This window comes from Antechinus flavipes, chromosome 2 (genome assembly GCF_016432865.1).
Source record: "Antechinus flavipes isolate AdamAnt ecotype Samford, QLD, Australia chromosome 2, AdamAnt_v2, whole genome shotgun sequence".
Lineage (NCBI taxonomy): Eukaryota > Metazoa > Chordata > Mammalia > Dasyuromorphia > Dasyuridae > Antechinus > Antechinus flavipes.
The window spans coordinates 182929459-182948541 of NC_067399.1; the positions used below are offsets into that span (position 1 = coordinate 182929459).

Sequence of the window (19083 nt, forward strand, 5' to 3'; positions counted from 1 at the left end):
TATATGTATATGATTACTTGGGAATTTAAATTTTTTTTTTCAGTTGTGTGATAACTTTTGTTAACAAGGTTGCCTGTGAAATAAGAGTTAAAATTCCAATATTGTCTAAAGGCTTGAAATTGTATTTCTCTAACAGGACAAAAGCTAAATGAGTTTAAGAAGACAGGGATAATGATTCCTTCATTTTGATGTCTCTTGTAGCTTCCAGCATAAGGCCTTGTTCGTGATAGAATTTCAAGAAATCTTTGCTATGTAAATATATGAATAAATAAATCTTTTTTTTTTTTATATTAAAGGCATTATGCTTCTAACAAATTAAGTTAGGAGCTATTAAGTTTAAAAAAATGACAAAATTTAGCATAGTAAAATTTTAACTAAATCTCCTTGGAATATCATTTAACTAAAATCTAAAATGATATACACATTTTTCTAATGCTGTATAAGTTTACATATTAAAGTAGTAAAAGCATCATAGGGTTACAGGTTTTAAACTAGATAAGTTTTTAAAGGTCATTTAGCCCAATCCTTCATTGACATGATAAGCAAAATGTGAGGCCAAGAGAGATTAAGTCATGTATCCATTAATTATAATGTAGCTAGGATTTGAATTAAGTTTCTTCAATTCCAAATCTCAATTCTTTACATAACAAGTGTAAAGGAAAAAGGGCTGACCATGGAGGCAGGAGGGTTCTTTATCATATTCATACTGCCTGAACAAGAACAGGACTACCACAACAAGGCTCTTATTTCTGTAAGCATGAGGATGAAAATCCTTCCACTTTATGTAACTGTGGGCTCTCAAGTTATTTTACTTATCTGATCTACAGTTTCCTTATCTATAAAATTGGTATAATAATAACTGTAATACTTGCATTGTCAAGTCTTTGTGAGGTTCAAGTGAGATAATGTATCTGAAACACTTTCCCACCCTTAACATGGTAGAAAAACATATATTATGATAAATCTCACTATACAGTAGACAGTAAATGATGCTTTCCTCTGTTCTCAGTCTCACAATTTTAACTCTTAAAAAATACTGAAAAACTTAATAGGTGACTGATCAAATTGAGATGTTCTTGGAAATGTTGTAACAAAATTTCAGTAAACTGTTGAAAAAAGCAAAATGTCCCAAGGGGGAGGAAATTGTAATATTTACTTATCATAACAATCCTTTAAAAAGTTGGATCATTTGTATTTGAATTCAATCAGTAAATTATTTTTGAGGACCTCCTACTCTTTGCCAGCATTAAGGGATGTAATACAAAAAATATATATAATAACTAGCATAGAAGATAGAATCTTGATATCAAGATCAAAATTTGAATCCAGCTTCAGTTATTTATTTTGCTATATGACCTTAGAAAGTGACTCTAGCCTCTATTTTTTTTATCTTTATAATTAGGACAATAATAACACCTATTTTCTAAGATTGTCATGAAGATCAAATGAGATAAAACATGTGAAGGACTTTGCAAACTTTAAAGTACTACATAAATCTTATATTATAAAATTAATACATAGACTCATAAAATATTTAAGTTAGAAGGAAACAATGTACATTTAGTCCTATCCAGTACAAAAATCACCACTACAAAATCCCTGACAGACATCTGGGCTCTCTCTAACCATTCATACTGTTGTGAAGTTCACTACATGCTAAGACAGTAATTTTTAGATACCATTAATGTTAGGAATTATATTGAGTTAAAATATAGTGAGTGATGTCTCTGTAGTATTCACCCCATTGGCTGTAGTGGGCAGGATATAAAATTACTCTTTCATATGCTAATTCTTCTATGATAATATGTATCCTCCATCAGACAACAGACATGAATCTCCAACTTCGGCAGTTTATGTGTAAGCTGAAATGGTTTAGTAGAAAGAAGACAATCACCACTAGTCTTCCCTTTCCAGATGTATTGACAGATAATGTGGTGTAGCACAATGTGATATTTTGGAATCTGGAGATTGGGTTTGAATGCCAGTTATAACTCTTAGTAACCATGTGATTATGGGCTTAATCACTTAAGCTTTTTGTGACCTAATTTCCTATCTGTGAAATAGGGATATTAATTGTCATGTCACATATTTCACAGGGTTGTTGTGAGAAAAAAGGTCTATTAAATATTATAATAATATAGAAATATGAATTGTTTTTGACAGTCATGACTTGATTTCACTTGTTCTCCTCAATTCTACAGAGAAAACCCAGTGAGGGAAAAACTGTTTGACTAGGGGAACAGAAAGCATGACAAATTCCCACAGACATATGATTTGGGGGGCCATTACCAGACAAGATAGGTGAGATATACCTGATAATTACTTGGCTACTGTAGGAGTCTGCCTATAGCACATAAACAGATTCTTAGGAGAAACACTGACCAGCAAGCCTAGAAGAAAGGATCAGGATTATCAGAGAATATAGCATGGTGAAAAGAGTTGTCGACTTGGAATCAGAGAATCTCTACTCAAATTCTTGTGTGATCTTTGGCAAGTGCCTTCCTCCATGTGACTCTTGTTTTGTTTTCTATAAAATTAGGGATTGGACAAGTTGATTATCAAAGTCCTTTTCTAAGCCTTTTGAAGTATGCTTTCCACTGTAACAATGTTTCTATTATACAGAATGGGGAAGTGCAGCATAAGAGGGAAGGACAGCCATTCCAGTATCAGACCAAAGTTATAGCTATTTGCCCAGCTGAACTGCACATTGGAGAAGTCATACATTGAAAAAGACCCTATGCTTTTGCTCACATGGGCATGATCTTGTTTTTTCTGTCACCTTGAAATATGAAGTACAAGGATAGAAATATCCTTGCAATAAGAATTATCAGACTCGGATTCTAGTCATCTTAAAGTTATATAAACATAGATGAGTCAGTTAAAACTCTGATCTTCAGAGTTTAGTATAGTGCCTGACACATTAAATAAGTGCTCACTGATTTTACTTAATCTTCAGTATTACTATCTATAAAATGAAGAAAATCTCTTCTCTTCCTAGTAGGACTACTGGAAGAATAGAAAATAATGTTATATGAAAGTTATTATTTGAAAATCACTAATCTTTTATATCTCTTCATTTGTGCAAACATTCCAAGTTTTAGGAGTTTCTCTTTAAATGACCTGGTCTTCAGACCTTTCACCACCCAGGTTTTCCCTTCAATATGTAAATATTTCTTAAAATGGGGTAGCTACAGTGAAACACAATCCTTCAGATCAGTGTCAGGACTTAGGGTAGGACATATAACAGATAAACACTAAGGAAGAGGAATGAGGAACACAATTGGATACACATGTTTTTGATATAATAAAAATCTGTTGTGTATTACACATGGGTATTTATTTTGTAATAAATTATATTGTTGGTTACAGTGCTGACTCAAAGCTTTCACTGATAGTGACCCACTATGACTGTAATTTCCCAGTATTGCCTGGGGCACATGAATGCTTAGATATAATTCCTCTATAGATGAAGTGTGACCTTGCACAGCCCTTGATCTGAAGGCTTTACCTACTATTAATGCAACCTCAGATTGCATTACTTTTTTTTTTTTTTTCACCACTGCAGCAGTGTTCGCTCCTGATAATGGCCTGTTTGGATAGTAATTGCTGTAAAAGAAGAAAAAGAGAGTAATCTATAGGAAAATGACAAGAGAATTCATGGAGCAGATGAACTATTTAATCTGGCACTGGAAGAATAAATTATTAAGATTTGGAAAGGTGAATATTCTAGGAAGTGGAGCTGGCATGAACAAAAATTTACTAACAATTAAGCACAAGCATAGTTCAGGGAATAATTGGCTTTATGATCAAATCAAGAGATGAAAGCGAACATTATGGAAGTCATCTTGTTCTTTCTCTGCCTTTACAGATGAGGAAATTATGATCAGACATCTAGGAATCATTAGATCTATATATGTACCAAGGTCCTCTGATTCCAGTATTCTCTTTCCATTAAAATAGAGTGATTTCCCTGTAAGATAAAGCTTAAAAGGCAAGTGAGAACAACATTATAGAAAACCAAGCTAAGGATGCTATCTTACCCAGAGTTTAGTGAGCTGGACTTGAGATGTCAGTTCCAGTCCAAACTTTGTTACTTGCTAAGTGAGCAAGTCATCTAAATTCTTTAAGATGCATTTTTTAATTTTTAAAATGTAGGTAATACTATTAATTTAATAGGTAATTGGGAGCCAGAAAGAAAGGAGAGGGAAAGGAGGGAGACAGGGAAGGAAAAAGAGAAGGATGGATTTTTATGGGTTGTTGAATTAAAGATTAGTTTAACAATATAGTGTTATTGATAATAGTTGGTTGCTTTTATTTCACATCCACTATTTACTAGTTTGGGGCATTGAGCAAGTTACTTCCTGATTCAATTTCCTCTTCTGTAAAATCAGGGAGTTGTACTAGATTCCAGCTTTCAATCTATGAATTATTAAAATTTTTATTTTGTTATTATAAACTTTAAATACTTTTCAGTTCTTTGATTTAACTTGGGCATCTAGGTGACACACTGTATAATGTGAGGCATTCAGCCAAAAAGATCAGGACACTTGCTAGTTGCATAACCTTTGGCAAATCATACTCTATTTGCCTCAGTTTTTTTATCTATAAAATGAGCTGGAGAAGAAAATGGCAAACCACTCCAGTATCTTCTTAGAAAAGCCCAAAGAGGGTCATGAAGAGTTAGACATGACTGAAAACAATTAAACAACAATGAAAATGTTTTTACTTACAAGGAAGATGAAGTCTATATCTTAAAAAAAAAAAAAAATGTGCCCATTGTAAAATAGATTCGAACATAAAGTTTCCTTCCCCTTCCCTCTCTCCCTCCTCACACCAAGTTCTTAAAGTCATATTGGCTGTGGTTTTGAAATACTCTACTACCAAGTTTTCAAATGTTTAAAGTATAATTATATAATAATTTTATCTCAATAATATTGTATCACAGTATCATTTCAACAAAGTATTCTTTTTGTTTTAAATCTATATTTAACTATTTAATAATTTTTAAAATATATTCAACACACAAAATAATTCTAATTTCAAACTCTTTAGCCACAATTGTTAAGAAGCCCTCTGAGGGGCTTTAGTTATTTTACATCTTTTCCTATGCTTTTAAAATGCTTCATATTTCTCCTGCCAGCACTCTAATAAAAATCCTCATTATAATTGGCCTATGCTGTGAAAATAATCCTTTAACAGAGCTTGGTATCTATACTTTTTGCCCCATCAAAACTATCTTTCCTCTAGCCACTAGATCAATTTTAATGAATTAATATGAATATATAACTTCCCTATCTCAAAATTTATTATGGTTCCCTTTTGTTTTTGGAGTACTCTAACTAAATGGTAAAGAACACTCCTGGACTGCAGACTCTACGAGGAGTTAGTATAATAATAATAATTAGATTATTTAATGAATGACTTTTAAATAATACATCATAGTCCATTAAACACTTGTATATGGAGACTGAGTATAAATCAACACATGCTATGTTCACTTTTTTTTTCTTTTTCTTCAGTTCTTTTTTCTTTTTTGGCTTTTCCCTTTCATTCTAATTTTTCTCTCCCAATGTGATTCACAAAGTAATGTGTATTTTTTTAATTAAAGTACATGTATAATCAGAAAAAATAAAAACAATAAAAAGGGAAAAAAATGAAAATAAAACATAATTTAAAAAAACACACTTCTATTACAACACCCCACAAAAAGTGCCCTATTGCTATTACTGCATTGTCATCTCCTCCATTCCATATTTGTTTAGTTGAATTTTTTAATCCATATGTAAGACTATGTATTTATCACTGTTAAATTTCAATTTAGTAAACTGAGCTCATAGTTCTATCCTATTAAGTTGTTTTTGTATACTTTCTTTGATTCAGTGAGTTAAAAATTCTTCTCAACTTTAGTATGTCATCTCTGCTTTCATCTGTTTTATCAATTAAATGTCAAATTGCACTGGGCCAAAAATGGATCCTGGTGCACTCCGCTAAAGCCCTCAAGGGGGTTCCCAATTTAGCAAGGCAAATAAAATAAGTATTCAATAATTCAAAATATCAATGATTTAAAAAGTACACACACCTTCTAGCAGTATCAGTCTTATTCCCCTTAGGTAAATAATGAATAGCTCTATAATACGCTTACCTTCCCATTCCTATTCCAAAGGGACAAAATTATTAACTGATCATAGAGTTCATATACCAAAACATCTTAACAGGATAGAACTATGAGTACAGTGTACTAAACAGAAATTTCATGTGGGTAAAAAATTATTGGCTTCTCAGGTATAGGATAGGAGATCTAACTAGCTAATAACAAAGCAATTAGGTCCTTCCTATTTTATGCAGCTGTTGTGATACAAGTGTTTCATGGACAAATATTTTAAAATATCTGCTTTTATGGTAAACCTCTGAAATTTATCAGTCTTGTGCTCAGAGAAGAGGGCTTCAATATCTTTTAATTTGATTCTCTAATCTTTTTTATTAAAGTTTGGTTGTGTTACCAGGTCTTGGGTTTTGTAGCATAAATTTTGAGAACCTATGATTACCTTTTTATCATAATGATGAATCAAAGGACTTCAATATGGAAATTGACTAAATAGAATGAAAAGATAATTTTAAAAGAAAACTAAAAACATACATATTTGTGGTCACTTCCTCTTCAAAACTGGGCTCCTGAAAGCTATATTCATGTTCAAAATTTGCCTTGGGACAACATCTCTTTAAAATCAAAACTCATAATATCTCATCCAATTTTTTTAACCTATGCAAACATTGAAATTCATTGATTCAAAAAAAAAGTTTTTTAATTAAACAGATTAACAATGTAAATATTAGTAAAATCCCTCCACAAACACAGGGGCATATGGAAAAACACATAATTGGACAAATAATGCTCTTTAGGCCTAAAACACCACTAGAACACTACTCTGTCTCTGAATCTGCCATTTGATATTTCCCATAAGAGCTACTGACAACAGCTGCTAGGCTCTTTTATGAACTACTATTTCCATCTCCCAATTCTCCATTGACTTATAAGAGCTGCATAGACTTTCACCTTAGGGAAGTGTTGAAAGTTTTTTATTTCTAATATTTACCCTCAAGATTATTTCAGCTCTTTTACAAGTCAAACACAAAGCCCCTATCAAATCAGCACAGCTAGAGCCCCTCGGGTCACATCTATCTTTTGAACTGCTCATATGTATATATGTATGTAGATATGTGTATTTATATGTGTATATACACAAACACCCAAATAGATCAACATAAAGTGTGAAATTACTAAACATTTTGTCACTAGATTTCAGGGAACAAATGATTCATTTTTAATATATGTTAGTTGGATTTTTAGAGTTGCTTTATAGTGAGTCTCTTGTGACTACAAAGTGATGCTGATAAAATACAAATCTTTAGTGATCTACATACTGGTTTTAAAATGACTAAAGTTGATAATAACAAAATGTCAAAGTGATATTATTACCAAAATTTGCTATTAGGTGTTAGTTCAAATGAGATTTGAACAATGCTTTGGCAATTTTTATAGTTCTCCAAAGAGTGAGAAAATATACAGTGAGTCTCGCTTTAGCAGTCTGAATTTATAGACTCTAAGGAACTCTTAAGAAATCAACAAGTTTTTTTTTCTTTCTAATACAGTGATAAGTTTAATCAGCAAGCCTTAAACTCAAAATCCCCAGGAGAGTGTTATCATAGATATCTCATTTAAAACTTAAAGTCAACTAGTTTCTAGTTTTCATGGCTCACTGAATGTTCCAGTCACCTAACCTTGAAACCTTTAAATTACTATTAATTATTTCCTTTCTTTCACCCCCATACTAATTTATCTCCAAGTCCTTCAGAATGGCACCACAAAATTGCCCACATATTTCCTATTTTCTCCTACCCAATTCAAACCTTTACTGTGTTTTTACCTGTATGTTATCAGTAGTGTTCTGATTAGGCTTCCTGCCTTTAAAATGTTTTTCCCCTGTAATACATTCTACAGTGTTGTGAGATCAATTTTCCTCAACCAGACCTCTTGTCATATTGGGCTCCGGTGTAAAAATGTGGAATGATTCCCCAAAACCCACTGAGTAAAGTCCAAATTAATCTTGGATCAAGTCCTCGATAGTTACTTTTTAAGATTTATTTCACACTAGCACTTGTGATTTATTCTATACTACAGCCAAACTATATTGTCCCTTGAATAGACTTTTTTTACAATGTACCTCTACATTTCCAATAGTCAAAATCCTATTGAGTCTTTTAAGCCAAATATAAATATCATGTTTTCTATGAAGACTTACTTTATTCTCCATCTGGAAGTAACCTTTCCTTACTCAAAAACATCATGACACTTTGTTTTTATTCCTCTTATGCACTTACTACAAGATATTTTGCATTTTTTGAATCATTGAATCACAATTTAGAATCCATTTTTGTGGTCATTGATTCTAATATCATTTTTTAGAAGAGGAAATTGAGGCCCAGAGAGGTGAAATGAGTAGCGCAGGATTACACGGAAGAAAGCAGCAAATGTGGGATTTGAACTCCTCTTAAAGCAATGTTCATGTATATCACCACAGTATAGCAATGACCCTAATTTCTGGAAGTTTATGTCAGAGGAGCCCAAACTCTTAATAATAACCCAGGACAATTCATTGTATTAGTACAGATAATAAGTGTATACCTAATTAAATTCAGACATATCCAGAAGATTCTTCCCCAAACAATGGTTATTATTTATTTACTCTTTCATTCATCTCTCTTTCCCTTCCTTCCCTTTCCTTCTTTCTCTGTCTCTCCCTCTGTCTCTCTCTCTCTGTCTCTCTATCTGTCTTCTTCTCTCTCTCTCTCTCTCTCTCCCTCTCCCTTTCCTTCTCTCTCTCTCTCTCTCTCTCTCTGTATCTTTCTCTCACTCCCTCCCCATTTTTCTGTTTTGACCACAGCAATTTATCAAATTATCTTCCTTGGTTCAGAAGAAATTATGGATAGCCTAAGTGAAAAAAAAATCACCCATAATATGAAATGACAAATTTTTGAGGGGATTAAATTTTTTTTAGATTATAGCTACTTAGAAAGCTGTCAAATTTATTTTGCTAGATTACAAACTCCTTGAAATCGGGAATCATATTTTGTTGTAGATAATCACAAAATTTAGAATTGGATGGGATATCAGTTACTCCTTTATTCCTCCTCATATCTGAAAGAATTTTTCACATCAATATACCTGACAAGATATCCATCCTCTGCTATTTCTGAGGCAAATAATCCCAATTTTGCACAACTCTAATTATTATAACATATTTTCTGATATCAAATATGTTAATAATTAATATTAATAATGTTAATTAACTGCACTTCTAGTCTGTATTTCATCATAATTCCTTCATATAAAATCTACGCAAAGTTCTGAATATCCTTGGCACTTATTTCGGTGCCTGACACATAATTGATGTTTACAAATTGCTTGCTGATTTATTGATTGATGTATTTCTTAAATTCTTTTTATCCTTACAACTCTGGGAGTAAGTACTATTATTATTCCGTCCACCCCCAACTCCCAAATTGCAAAAGAACAAACAGCAACAGTGAATTAGCCACCAGTGTATCTATGAATATCTTCTCCTTCCATCAGAATGAGAATATCTTTAATATAATAATTTTAAATGTCAAATTTCTTTGCATAATTTAGAAATATAATTGAGTTGTTAAAGGGAGATACTGCTCTAAGATTGGTTAAATTTAAGGTAATATGCTTTGAGGAAAGAGGCACGAATTTTTTCGTTTTTAAAAAGTAAATATTTAATAAATGATTTTTGTCTTGTTTTGATTTTACATCCCAATCACCTAGTAATAAATTCCTCCTTCATCACAAGGAGAAATAATTAAGCAAAAGAAACCAATTGTAGGATTTGCCTCTAACACCTAGATATTTTTTAAAATGTCCAATGACAGAGGCACATCAATTTATCTCACAAGACAATTTATTCCATTTTGTATAGCTATAATTATTAGAAAGTTCTGCATATTTAGATGAAATCTACTTCATTTTAACTGTCCCCTTATTGTTACTATTAATAATTATTATTATTGATAATTAGAAACAATAAATTCTTACAAGCAACTAAATGGAAGAGGGGAAAACATGGACCTGGAATTAGGAACAAATGAGAGTAAATATAGCTTCTGATATTTACTGTGTGACCCTGAATGAATGATTTAACCACTGTTGCTGTTTATTCTTTTGCAATTTGGGAATTGGAGGTGGACTGAATAATAATTGTACTTACCTACTAGAGTTGTTGTAAGGATAAAATCACAATGTCTGTGATTTTGAAAATTTTAAAATTTAAATTGTGCACCATTTAATTTAAAAGTGCAACATAAATGCTAGCTAAATAATAATATTAATTCATCTATCATAAGAATCGGTTTAATATCTGCACTTGTAAATTTTTTAAATGACCATGGGTAAAAATATATATGAAATAGGTATATAAATCAAACATTCACTGATAATAAATCATGATTTTATGACACTCACATTCAGTTACATGACCCTTTATGTGATTGTGACCTACAGTTTAAGACACATTGTTCTAGCTGACTATATATTTTTAGAAATATGACTTTTAATTATGGAGTATTAACGATATATAAAATATCAAACTATATACATGTTCAGAGTAGAAATATCAACCAAAGAAAATTTGCACTCAAATCTATAAACTCTTAGATATTGTCTATAGCAGCAGAGTTAGAGGTTTGAGGGGCAACGTTATTTCCAGAGTTCTTGGGCTCCTATCCTATTTCTTTCAGAGTCTAAGGAAAGGGTGTTGCCAGGAACTAATTCCTATTCTTGCTGTTATTGTGTTAAATGTATTCCTGATTCTACTTGTTTCACTCAGTGTTAGTTCATGCAAATCTTTCAAAGCCTTTCTAAAATCAGCTTGTTCATCATTTTTATAGAACAGTATCAGTATTTCCATTCTCTTCACATACCACAACTTGTTCAGCCATTCCCCAAATGGGCATCAACCAATTTTCCAATTCTTTGCTTCCACAAAAAGAGCTGCTACAAACAGTTTTGCACATATGGGTCCTTTAATATTCTTTAAGATTTCTTTGGGATACAGACCCAGTAATTGCACTACTGAATCAAAGGATTATGCAGAGTTTTATAGCCTTTGGGTATAGTTCCAGATTGATATCCAGAATGGTTGGATCATTTCACAGCTCCACCAACAATGCATTAGTGTCCCAGTTATTATACATCCCCTCCAACTTTTATTATTATCTTTTCCTGTCATCTTAGCCAATGTGAGAGATATGCAGTGGTATCGAAGATTTGTTTTAATTTGCATTTTTCTAGTCAATAGTGATTTAGAGTATTTTTTCATGACTATTGATGGATTTCATTTTGTCATCTGAAAATTGTTTCATATCCTTTGACCATTTATCAATTGGGAAATGACTTGTATTCTTATAAATTTGACACAGTTCTTTATATATTTTAGAAATGAGACCTTTATCAGAAATACTGGATGTAAAGATTTTTTCCCAGCTTTATTTTTCCCTCTTAATAATTTTTTCTGTTGGTTTTGTTTGTGCAAAAAACTATTTAATTTAATGTAATCAAAGTTAGCCATTTTGCCTTTCATAATGTTTTCTAGTTCTTCTTTGGTTCTAAATTCTTCCCTTCTCTAAAGATCTGATAGGTAAATTATTCCTTGGTGTCTCCTAATTTGTTTATATTGTTATCTGTTATGCCAAATCATGTATCTATTTTGACCTTATTTGGTAAAGGGTAATAGAAGTATATCTATGCCAAATTTGTAAAATATTATTTTCGAGGGTAGCTGGGTAGCACAGTGGATAGAACACCAGCCCTGAATTCAGGAAAACCTGAATTCAAATCTGGCCTCAGACACTTAACAATTCCTAGCTGTATGACTATGACTGAGGGCAAGTCACTTAATCCCAATTGCCTCAACTGTATATACATATGTATATATATTCCAGTTTTCCCAGAAATTTTTATCAAAGAGTGAATTTTTATTCCTGAAGCTAGAGATTGGGGGTTTATTATAGGTCTTGATTATTGTGTTTTGTGTATCTAATCTATTCCACTGATCCACCATCCTATTTCTTAGCCAGTACAAATGGTTTTGGTGAGTGCTGCTTTATAATATAATTTTAAGTTTGGTACTGCTAAGTCACCATCCTTTGAATTTTTTTTTCATTAATTCCCTTGATAATCTTGATATTTTCTTCTTCCAGACAAATTGTTATTTTTCAAGTTCTATAAAATTATACTTTGACAGTTTGATTGATATGAAAAAGTAGATCAATTTAAATAGAGTTGTCATTTTTATTATATTAGCTCACCATACCCCTGAACAATTGAAATTTTTCAAATTGTTTAGATCTGACCTTATTTGTGTGTGAAGTGTTTTGTAATTGTTTTTATAAAGTTCTTGGGTTTGTGTTGGCAAGTAGACATTAAGTGGAATTTTCTCTTTCTATCTCTTGCTTATGGTCATTGTCAGTAAAATATAGAAATGGTCATTTGTGTGGGTTTATTTATATCTTGCAACTTTGCTAAAATTGTGATTTGTTTCCTGTTGGTTTTTGGATGATTTTCTAGGATTCTCTGATTACATCATCATATCATTTGCAAAGAATGATAATTTCATTTCCTTATTGCTTATTCTACTTCCTTTATTTTATTTTTTTTCTTTTCTTATTGCTATAGCCAACATTTCTAGTACAATGTTGAATAATAGTGGTGATAATGGGCATCCTTGTTTGACTTTTGATCTTATCAGGAATGCGTCCAGATTTTTATCTTTATAAATAATGCTTGCTGTTGGTTTTAGATAGATACTGCTTATTATTTTAAGTAAAGCTTCATTTATCTTTATGATTTCTAGTGTTTTTAATAGTAATTGGTACTGTATTTTGTCAAAAGTTTTATCTGCATCTATTGAGATTATCATGTAATCTATTGATTTTGTTGTTGATATGATCAATTATGATAATAGTTTTCCTGATAATGAACCAGCCCTCATTTCTGGTATAAATCCCACTTGGTCATAATGTATTTTTTTGAGAAGTTGCAGTCTTCTCTTTGATAATATTTTATTTAAAAATTTTGCATCAATATTCAGTAAGGAGATTGGTCTGTAATTTTCTTTCTCTGTTTTGGCTCTTTCTGGTTTAGGAACCAGTACCCATATTTATATCATAGAAGAAATTTGGCAGGACTCCTTTTTTACCTATTTTTATAGCTTACTCAGTATTGGAATTAATTATCCTTTAAATATTTGATAGAATTCACTTGTGAATCCACCTGGCTCTATAGATTTTTTTTTTTTTTAGGGAATTCATAAATAACTTGTTCAATTTCTTTTTTCTAAAATGGGACTATTTAAGTAATTTATTTCCTCATATTAATCTGGGCAATTCTTGGTTGTAATTCTAGGTCCTTTGCCTTCTGAAATATGGTATTCCAGACCTTCTGATCCCTTATTTTAGAAGCCACCAGATCCTGGATTATCCTGACTGTTGCTCCTAGATATTTGAATTATTTTTGTCTGGAAGCTTGCAGTGTTTTTTATCTTGAAGTCGTAGTTTATAGTTTCACAGCAATGTTCCTTGAGGTTTTCCTTGTGTTCTTTCCAGAGGTGATTGATGGATTCTTTCAGTGAGTATTTCCCTCTGTTTTTAGAATATTGGGGCAATTTTCCTTGGGGCAATGATCTCTTAAAGAATGTTATCCATGCTCTTTTTTTGGCCTTCAGGTAGGCCAATGATTTTTAAATTGTCTCTTTTAAATCTATTTTCCAGGTCAGCTTTTTTTTTTTCCAATGAGATATTTAACATTTTTCTTTCATTTTTCTTTTTTTTTTTTTTTTTTAGTTTGTTTGATTTTGCAGACAGAATCATTAGCTTCTATTTGCTCTGTTATAGGTTTTAATATGTGATTTTCTTCAGTTATCTTTTGTATCTTTTTTTTTTTCTATTTGGTTAATTCTACTTTTTAGGGAGTTGTTTTCCTCAGGCAATTTTTTTCTTCTTTTTTCCAACCTGTTGCTTGGAACATGAACACCTCTCATTTCTTTTCTCATTTTTTCTTCTTCCTCTCTTATTTGCCTTTTAAAGTGTTTTATGAGCACTTCCAATAAGTCTCTTTGTGTTTGAGAACAATTCATATCACTCTTCCCGATTATTATGTAGCTTTTTATGGTCAAGGTTCTTTTCTTTTCTGTTTCTTGCTCATTTTCTTTCCTTTTCTTTTGTATTTCCTTCTTTTTTTTTTAAACTTTTGTGGTTGAGCTCTTTTCCCGGGGTAAATGAGGCACTGTCCTAGCTTCCTGTGCAGCTCTGAGCCGTGACTTTGAACACAGGGGACCTTTGTGTTTGCAAGGGGTATATTTGCTTTCTCTTTTCAGGAAATAGCCTGGTTTCCCAGTTTGCCTTCTGATTTGGGACTAGAAACTGCCCCACTGATTTGCTTCTCTACTGAGTCCAAATTGAGGGTCTTAGTTGCTGATTTGCTATGGTTAAGATCCTCTCACTGTCTTTCCCAGAGTTTATTTGAGCTGGGCTGAACACTTTTTTCATCCCAATGAGACTGACCTTTCCTGAAGTTATTACAATTTATCTTGAGCTGGAGAGTGGTTCCATTCCATCAGATTTTGTTCAGTTCATGTCTGTTTTTATTGTTTGTTTTGTTTTGGTTTTTGAGGGAAGCTGGGAGAGCTCAAACAGCTTCCTGGCTTTGCTCAATTATCCTGGTTCCACACCTAGAAGTCCAAAAACTGACCCTTCATCAGTCAATTATTCTTTCCATGTTCCACATTATGTGTTTGTGTATTGGGGGTGTGGGACAATTTCTTTTCTGAATTTTCTGAATTTTTCAGAATTATATCCATTCATTCTCTCCTTCCCAACTTAGAATATTCCCAATATTTCATTCAATTAAAAATCAGATTTTAGTGTTTAAATTTACATTTTTGTTTAAATGTACATTTTAGTTTTATTGTCTCCTTTTAATTAATTGGTCTTATTTAATTATCTTTAATGTATAAAAGTCTAACCCCCTCTCTATACAGGGTCCAACCCTAAGCTCAGGCAAGGACCTGGACCTCATTTGTTTGGCAATTGCCATACATTACTTAATAAACTGATATGCTCAGATCAAACTTCTGTTTTCTTCATTATTTGATCTTTTACCTCTACAATATCTGACTCCAAGAACTGGCAGGGACTTTAGAAACTCCCTAATCCACTTACTTGTTTTTCAGGTTAAGAAACTGAAGTCAATAGAGGTTAAATGAATTAGTGAAGGAATTTAGTTAATAAATAGGCCAAGAGTTTACCATAGATCACCCAATTCCAAAATAATTCTGTTATATCATTATGATTTTCTGTTCTACTTCAGTCATAATTTCTCTGTGTGATCTTGCCAAGTTATTATCTAAGATAATCAATATTACTCTGTGTACTTTGAGTACTCAGTGTATGTATATAAAATGAATGGGTTGAATCAAACATTCTTTAAACTTCTGTTGGGTTTCAAATCTATGATTTTACATCTCTATTCCTTTCTGGAGTGAAGAGAAGTATATTTTTCCATCATTCTTCTGATCATTGCATTAATCTGCATTCTGATGTTTTCATTGTTTTGTTTTATTTTGTTTTGTTGTTGTTTTTAACATTGTTTCATTGTATATATTGTTCTCTTGGTTCAAAGTCATTTATTTTTTAACAACTAATCCAATCTAATAGATACAGAGAATTTGGTGACTTAGTAGAAAAGTCCTATGTAGGTACAAGTTAGCAGAATACAATTGTAATCACTTCCATTTTTAGACAAGTGATATCTCACATCTGTCACTATGATTTGATAATCTTCTATAGTGTGTTTAGGTCATTCCATCCATGTCCATCTAGCAGTTCCATTTGTTTAGATTAGAGTAGAATTGCTGAACCTTTTGCCTAAGGCCAATGGGAAAAAAAATCTGAAATGGGGTTACCTAGAGATGCTACTATTGTATATACTCTAATAAAAACAATTACCAGAGCAAACAAGAGTGACCATGCCATATGGGAGCAATTAAGCATAAAAATAACACTGATCCATTTTCATATGCAAAGAATCTTGCATTCATGGTCAATGATACGACAGAGAAAAGGAACACATCATTAAAAGTCACTGCATCTTTGAATAAATTTTTTAATATATTAAGTATTATAAAAATCACTATCTTCAAACCATGTCTGAAGTAGAATAATAACTCATATTTGTACATCACTCTGTAGTTCACAACAATTTTCTTCCCACTTCACCATTATCCTCTATTACAGATAATGAAATGGAGGTTATGAAAGTTAAGCATTAAATGACTAGTACGTTTTAAAGCTATGATTCAAACGCAGATCTTTGTAGACTCAAAGAATTTAAAAATTGGAAGGTAACAGTAGTCATTTAGTTCAATCTCTAACTCAATTAGTCATTAAATCAACAAATATTTATTAGATTCTAACTATGTTCCAGGTATTATACTAAGTGTATGTGTGGCAGGGGATAGAGGGAAATTGAAAAAGAGGCAAAAGACCCTGCCTTCAAGAAGCTTAAAATCTGATGGGTGAGACAATATATAAATAACTCTATACAAAGCAAGCAATATGCAGAATAAATAGGAAATAATTAAAGGAGGAAAGTCACTAGAAGTAATAGGATTGAGGGAGACTTCTAGTAAAATATGAGGTTTTAGTTGGAAATTAAAGGAAGCCAAGGCCACCAATACATTCTAGGCATGGGGGGATAGCCAGAGAAAATTACTAGAGCTGAGAAATAGATTATCTTGTTTGTGGAATTGTTGGGAGACTGGTGTCACTAGAATAAAAAATAGATGATGGGAAATACTAGCAGAAATTTAGAAAAGTAAGAGGGGGTTAGGTTATGATAAGCTTTGAATGCCAAATAAAACATTTTGTGTTTGATTCTGGAGAGGAAACCACTGATGTTTTTTGAGTAGGAGGATGACACAGTTGGACCTGCACTTTAGAGAAAGCATTTGGTGACTGAAAAGGGGGATGAACTGGAATGGCATGAGTCTTCAGACAGGCAGATCCATTAGCAGGCTATTACAACAGTCTAGGTGTGATATAATAATGATCTCCATTAAAGTGGTGGCAGTGTTAAGAGAAGAGAAAGAAGACATATTCAAAAGATGTTGAAAGACAAATTTTTTCTCCAATACACAAGGAGAATTCCATCTTTGTTTAAAGATACTTAATAAAGGTAAATTGCCATTCAGCCTATTCTACTTTCAAAATAGTTCTTCTAACTATAGTGCTCTTCTACACCACTTCTTCTTGAGCCATGAAGATATATTAGAATACATAGTAAACTACTGAATCCACTACAGCTACAGTGGAAAAAGTCTTTCCTCATGGCATGGAAGGACATGACTACAGATTCTATGTATGATAATTGTATGGCTTAGATAACTATTAGATCTCAGTTTACTCACCTTTAAAATGAAGGTATTAAACTAAATCATATCTGTGATCCTTCTCCGCTGTAGGTCTATGATTCAAAGGTCCTATGATTCTATGCTCTATTCAATAAGTCCAATAAATTCATACACAAAAGTGATCTCATCAACATATGTGTAATGTTGCCTTTAAATGTGGAGCTGAAAGAAATTTTAAAATCTTCCTTTCAATTCCTTTATTTTATATGAAAACAAACAACCCCCCTGAAAAACCCCAAATGAAACAAAACAAAACAAAAAACCAAAACCAAAACAAAACAAAAACAAACAAACAAACAAACAAAAAAAAAAAAAAAAAAAAAAAAAAAAACAGGTTCAGTGAAAGAGAAATGAATTATCCAAAGTCACACAGAAAGTTTGTGAAAGATAATTTGCCAATAAATCTAGTGTATTTTCTCCATGGCATACTTCTTAAGGAAATTAAAGATTTAAAGCATCCATTTAAAACCTCCAAAATCATTTTATAAACTTTAACTCATATGCCGAAAGATTTCATGCATTTTAATGCAGATACTTGAGTGTGGTTTAATAGTTCAAATCCATCAGCATCTTGATTAAACTTTTTTTTTAATTTAAATTTTATTTTATTTAATAATAACTTTGTATTGACAGAATCCATGCCAGGGTAATTTTTTACAACATTATCCCTTGCACTCGCTTATGTTTTGTTTTTTCCCCTCCCTCCCTCCACCGCCCCCCCCAAGATGGCAAGCAGTCCTATATATGTTAAATATGTTGCAGTATATCCTAGATACAATACATATTTGCAGAACCAAACAGTTCTCCTGTTGCACAGGGAGAATTGGATTCAGAAGGTAAAAATAACTCGGGAAGAAAATCAAAAATGCAAATAGTTCACATTCATTTCCCAGTGTTCCTTCTTTGGGTGTAGCTGTTTCTGTCCATCATTTATCCATTGAAACTCAGTTAGGTCTCTTTGTCATAGAAATCCACTTCCATCAGAATACATCCTCATACAATATTGTTGTCGAAGTGTATAATGATCTCCTGGTTCTGCTCATCTCACTTAGCATCAGTCCATGTAGGTCTCTCCAAGCCTCTCTGTATTCATCCTGCTGGTCATTCCTTACAGAGCAATAATATCCATAACATTCATATACCACAATTTACCCAGCCATTCTCCAATTGATTCATTTTCCAGTTTCTAGCCACTACAAACAGGGCTGCTACAAACATTTTGGCACATACAGGTCCCTTTCCCTTTTTTAGTATCTCTTTGGGGTATAAGCCCAATAGAAACACTGCTGGATCAAAGGGTATGCACAGTTTGATAACTTTTTGGGCATAATTCCAGATTGCGCTCCAGAATGGTTGGATTCGTTCACAACTCCACCAACAATGCATCAGTGTCCCCGTTTTCCCGCATCCCCTCCAACATTCATCATTATTTTTTCCTGTCATCTTAGCCAATCTGACAGGTGTGTAGTGATATCTCAGAGTTGTCTTAATTTGCATTTCTCTGATCAAGAGTGATTTGGAACACTCTTTCATGTGAGTG

General features: G+C 32.3%; 1 protein-coding gene across 1 annotated transcript in view; it reads left to right on the top strand.

Moving 5' to 3' along the window:
• The window catches only part of CSMD1 (CUB and Sushi multiple domains 1), a 2716069-nt gene that overhangs the window by 2001290 nt on the left and 695696 nt on the right, over positions 1–19083 (top strand). The window lies entirely within an intron of this gene.